This window comes from Nannospalax galili, unplaced genomic scaffold (genome assembly GCF_000622305.1).
Source record: "Nannospalax galili isolate Female #2095 unplaced genomic scaffold, S.galili_v1.0 scaffold744, whole genome shotgun sequence".
In the NCBI taxonomy this organism is placed as follows: Eukaryota; Metazoa; Chordata; class Mammalia; order Rodentia; family Spalacidae; genus Nannospalax; species Nannospalax galili.
In genome coordinates, this window is record NW_008351509.1 from 2,006,137 (window position 1) to 2,012,320 (window position 6,184).

The 6,184-nt window shown below is 43.9% G+C and overlaps 1 pseudogene; it reads left to right on the forward strand.

Moving 5' to 3' along the window:
* The first annotated feature begins 3,639 nt into the window (after positions 1-3,639).
* LOC103746294 lies at positions 3,640-4,104 on the forward strand (annotated as a pseudogene).
* Positions 4,105-6,184: the final 2,080 nt, after the last annotated feature.

Below are 6,184 nucleotides of genomic sequence, written 5' to 3' on the forward strand. Positions count from 1 at the left end.
TTTTGAGGTTTACTTTTGAGGCATGAAAAACTGCTTCATCTAAGCTTCTGGGTCTCTCTTTTGATTTTCTATTGGAGTGGCCAGATTGCTTTTGTCTTCAGGAGTTCCTACAGAGGCCCAAGTCAGGTGAGGATCAGATGCTCTCAGTTTTCTAAGGTCTGGATCCCTCCAGGATAGATTTTGGCCTCAGGAATTTGGGGGTTGGACTGGCCTGGCAGCCAGAAAAGATGCTAGTCTAGGGCAGCTGGTGGCCATGCCACCTGTAGATGCAAAGGAAGATGGGGACGGGAGGCGGCCCCAAGGGCCCCTGGGGACTGCACTGAGGAGGTGGGTTGGTCTGGATACAAAGAACCAGGAAGAGGAAAGGTCAGCCTCAGTCCAGGAAAGAGGCTGGCGGGTTGTGCAGACCCATGGAGGCAGAGGGAGGTGAGGGCGGGGCCAGGCCCAGAAGCAGTGGTCCTGGGGACCTTTGAAGGAACTCAGTTGCTCTGGATGCACAGGATCAGGAAGAAGCAGTGGTGGTTCCCCAGGTGTCTGGGGCCCAAGACAAGGAATGGAACAGGACCCAGGCTAAGAGGAGAGACCGCAGGGGAGGTGGGAGGGTGAGTGAGGCTGGGGAAGTCAAGGCATGGAGGGCCCAATCAACTTAACCCAGAGAGAGAAGCCTGCAGGCCCAGGGAAGCAGAGGGAGGTGAGGACCTATATTGTTAAAATTTTAAACTTTGATAAAAATACATATGCAAAGCTCATTTTAAGTGTACAATTTAGTGGTGTTAATAATATTTATAATGTTGTATACTCATTACCATAAATTAATATTTTTTTAGATACATCTCCCTATGTGGCCCAGGATGGCCTGGAACTCACTGTGTAGACCAGGCTTGCCTCAAACTCACAGAGATCTGCCTGCTTCTGCTTCCCCAGTGCTGGGGTTAAAGGTGTGCATCACCATGCCTAGCTCATTTATAGCTTCTAAAACATTGTCATCATTCCAAACAGAAACTCTGTAATTATAAGAAGTAACTACACATTCCCAGCCATCAACAGCGCCGGTAACCTTTCTGTCTCTATGAATTTATCAACTGTAGATGTTTTGTATAATATTCTTTTATGGGGCTGGAGAGATGGCTCAGCAGTTAAGAGCGCTGGCTGCTTTTGCAGAGGACCTGGATTCGATTCCCAGCACCCACATGGTGGTTAACAATCATCCATAACTCCAGTTCCAGGGGATCCGACACACTCTTCTGATCTCCGTGGGCATTGCACAGCACAGGTGCCCTTACATACATGCAGGTAATACACTTGTACACATAAAATAAAAATAATAAATAAAATATTTTAAAAAATATTTATCATTCTATGTCTGGCTTAGTTCACATATTCATGGCTTTCAAGTTTCATTCATACGGTAGTGTGTGTCAGAGTCCTGTTTGTTGATATGGTCAAATAACAGCTATTGTGTGCATACCATTTTGGTTTATCCCTTCATTTGTTAATGACAGGATCTTTCTACTTCTCGGCTGTTGTGACTAATCGTTCAAGGAACAAGAGCATAAAATGTCAAACTTATACTTGTCTGTATGTGTATTGTATTACACTAAAGTGTTATTTTGTTTATCCTAAGTTAGACTACCTTTGCACTCCTGGAATAAATCTCAGATGGTCATAATTTTCTGAAAGACACAAATCTATGCACTCAAGAAACTCAATGAACTCCATATAGCATAAACTCAAAGCGACCCACACTAAGACACATAAACGCAAAGCAAAGCAAAATTATCAACAGAGAAGTCATTTTCTTTTTTTTTTTTTTTTTTTTTTTTTTTTTTTCGGTCTTTTTGAGACAGGGTCTCCCTGTAGCCCCAGCTGGTCTGGAACTTACCATGTAAACCAGGCTGGCAGCCTCAAACTCACAGAGATTCCTATGCCTCTGCCTCCTGAGTGCTAGGATTAAAGGTGTGTGCCACCACGCCTGGTATGGTTTGCTTTTTGCCAGCAAGCCTCATAGGATTAGCAGCTAATTTCTTTCTTAAAAAATGTATTTCTATTTTTGTTTATAGGTATTATATAATATATTATATATTGCATATATATATAATGTGTGTGTGTGTGTGTGTGTGTGTGTGTGTGTGTACACCCATGTCCTGCAATGCCTGAGGAGGTCAGAAGAGGGGTCAGATCCCCTGGAACTGGAGTTAAAGACAATTGTTAGCCACTATGTGTGTGTTGGGAACCAAACCCCAGACCTTTGCAAGAACAGCCAGTGCTCTTAACTGGTCAACCATTTCTCTAGCCCCAGCAGCTAATTTCTAATCAGAAACCTAAAGACCAGAAGGCACTAGGGTGGCACACTTCAAGTGCTGGAAAAAGAGACACCCTTGTGAATCAAGAACTTTCCATCTGTCAAAACTACTCTTCAAAAAGGAGGAAGGTGGGGGCTGGAGGACCAGAGTTTAGGTTCCCAGCACTCACATCAGGTGATTCACAACCACTTGTAACTCCAGTTCCAGGGATCTGATGCCCTCTTTTGGCCTCCCTGTGCACTTACATGCATGTGTGTAGATACACACACACACACACACACACACACACACACACACACACAATTTAAAAACTAAAAATAAGAGAGATGCTATGTCATTCTCCAATAAACAAAAGCTGCTCAAGAGAATCCCTCAGGTTGACATGTAAGGACATGGACAGTAACTATTTAAAGAAATAATCATCTCTAGATTTACCGAGTAATACGGGGGGCAGATAAAAAGGCTAAAATTATCGTCAAACTTAAAATTGTATGTTTGTGTATTCTATTACACTAAAGTGTTATGTTGTTTATCCTATTTTATGTTTGGTTTTAAACTCCACTTTTTTTTTTTTTTCCTTTTGGGATGCACATTTAGAAGCCCAGGCTGGACTTGAACTCATGGCGATCCTCCTGACTCCCAAATATGAGGATTACAGGTATGAACTACCACATGACTTCCACTTTTTTTTGTTTGTTTTTTGGTCTTTTTGAGACAAGGTTTCCCTGTAGCCGCAGCTGGCCTGGATTTGCTAATGGAGACCAGGCTGGCCTTGAACTCACAGAGATCCACCTGCCTCTGCCTCCTGAGTGCTGGGATTAAAGGTGTGCACCACCATGCCCGGCTATGGCTTCCACTTAAAAAAAATTTATTTATTATTTTTATTTTATGTGTATGAGTGTATTGCCTGATTGTGTGTATGTGCACCCATATTGTGCAGTGCCTGTGGAGGTCAGAAAGCATTAGATCCCCTGGAACTTGAGTTACAGGCAGTTGTTAGCCACCATGTAGGTGCTGGGACTTGAACCCTGGTCTTCTGCAAGAGCAGTCAGTGCTCTTAACCACTGAGCCATCTCTCCAGCCCCAGCTCCCACTTTTTTTCTGATATGATTTAAAAGAGAAATGTATAAAGTAAATATAAATGTACTGATGGGCAAAATGTCTAAAGATGTAAGTGATTAAACTCAAAATGCAGAAAGCAGATCCCAGCAGTGTGTGCTCTGGGACTGGTCTCTGGCCAGTCGCTTTATGTGTTATTCGCTCCTGTTTCTCCCATGTTCCCAGGTCTAATCTGTGTCTTTTCCTTTCCTGGACTCCAGGTGGAACCATCGGCAGGATGCAGATTTTCATAAAGACTCTTATGGGGAAGACCATCATGCTTGAGGTGGAACCTTCAGTTGGACACCATAGAAAACACAGAAGTCAAGATCTAGGATAAAGAAGGAATTCCTCCTGATCAGCGAAGGCTGACGATCTTCATTGGTAAGCAGCTGGAAGGCTGATGAACTTTGTCTGACTACAACACTCAAAAGGAGTCCACCCTTCATCTTGTGTTGCTGCTCGGTGGTGTGCTAGGAAAGGAAGAAGTCTTACACTGCTCCCAAGAAGAATAAGCATCAGAGAAAGAAGGTGAAGTTGGCTGTCCTGAAGCACTATAAGGTGGATGAATTGGCTAAATTAGTCACCTTTGTTCAGTGTGCCCTTCTGATGAATTTGGTACTAGAGTTTTCATGGCCAGTCACTTTGACAGACATTGTGACAAGTGTTGTCTGACTGCTTTAACAAACCAGAAGACAAATGACTGTGTATGAGTTAATAAAAAGATAAGAACTGGGCGGGTGGGGGGGAGCAGATCCCAGTATATGCTGTCTATAAAATACAATCCATGAACATATATTGTCTGAAAGTGAAATGAGGGAGAGAGAGATCAGTGCAAATAATGAGCAAAGGAGAGGGAGGCTGTACCCATATCAAGAGAGACAGACTGTTGAAAACTGTCACAGGAGGGCCAGTATGGAGATGCACGCCTTTAATTCTAGCACTCAGGAGGCAAAGGCAGAGGCAGAGGCAGAGGCAGAGGCAGGTGGATCTCTGTGAGACTGAGGGCAACGCTGGTCTACATAGCTCTGGGCCAGCTAGGATTATAGGGATGCTATCTCAAAAACAACAACAACAACACAACAACAACAACAACAACAAAACCCAAATTGTCACAGGAGACAAAGAACATGGTATTAAAGGACCAGTTGTGGGTTGGAGAAATGGCTCAGCAGTTAAAAGCACTTGCTGTTCCCACAGAGGACTTGAGATTGGTTCCCAGCACTCCCTGGAGGCTGACAACCATCCATTATGCCAGTTCCAGGGTATCCAGTGCCCTCTTCTGGCCCCTGCAGGCACCACATAAAATACAAATAAATTTTTAAAAATTTGAAAATAAAATAAAAGGGCCAGTTGCTAAAAGGAACAATTCCACTAGATGTTGTAATAATTATATATTGTACTAAACTCTACAGCTTCTAAATACAGCAAACAGCAGAAGGGAGGGGCACACACTCAAGAATCATAGTAGGGCTCTTCAGTGCTTACTTTCAGTATTGGAAACACTCAGAGGGCAAAGTTCTGGAGCTAACAAGCTGGTACAGGTCATACCTCACAGTGGCCATATGAACAGCACTCTTCTTAAATCACAAGGAATACCTTCCCAGACAGGAGCGGCAGGATCCTGAATCATTTCCTACACTCTGAGAGAAATAGCACAGTGTGATGTTAATTTTCTTTATGTGTGTGGTGTATGCACGTGCACGTTTATTATGTGTTTGCATGTATGTGTGTGGGCATGTGTGTAGAGACCAGTGGTCATCCTTTATCATTCTCCACCTTATTTTTCAGACAGGTCCTCTTCACTGAACCTGGAGCTCAGTGAGCTCCAAAGATCTGCCTGTCTCTGCCCCTTCCCACTCCTGCAGCCATGAGGTTTCAAGTGCACTAGCACTATTCCTGGATTTTTACATGGGTGCTGGGGATCCAAACTCGGGCCCTCTTGCTTGCATAGTAAGCACTTTACCCGCTGAGTCATTTCCCCAGCTCCCGTGATTGATTGGCTTAAGAAATACCTAGGATATTAGTGAAGAACACCTCTGGGGATTTCTAAGAGCATTTCCAGAGACCTGAGGGCTCTGATCTGATCAATGGTTAATCCTTTGATGGGAGTCATAATATAATGGCATTATTGGGAGTATGTGAAAGGTTGGAGTTTATATAGTAAGTATGTCACTGGGGACATGTCCTTGAGGTTAATCTTATCCTGATTCCTTCCTGTTGTGTGACATTATTCGTGGGGAGATGTGAACAAAAGCATACTCACCCCAGGCGACAGACCAAAGTAAGGATACCACCAAAGTCTAACTTGGTGAGCTAATGAGTTTTATTGGGGTTACTTACAAGAGCAGAAATGACTCAGAGACAGCTGCATCAGCAAAAGCCCACCCTAGCATGGGTGACAGTTCACAAAAGCTGGGAACCTGGAACTCACTGCACAACTTGTAGACAGCTGAACAGGCAGGAGAGTCTTTTCCAGGGATCTCAGTTGTTCTGAGCCTCTTCCAGGTACCTCTAGTGGTTTGAGAATGCCTCTGAGCAGTGCTTATTGCTTATATAAGCTTGGGGAGGGAGGAGCTTAGTGCAGTTTCAGGGACTTCCTGAAGCTTCTGAGTTGTTACTTCCTGAGTCTTAAGGAAACTCTCCTTAGATCATCCTGAGTCTTAATGGACTTCCCTGCAGGATGGATGTGTCCTATCCTGCTTGTCTCTCTGCTTCTTAAGGAGTGAAGTAGCTCTCTTCTGCCCACAGCCTCCTTCCACCATGATATTCTGTTCAAGCGC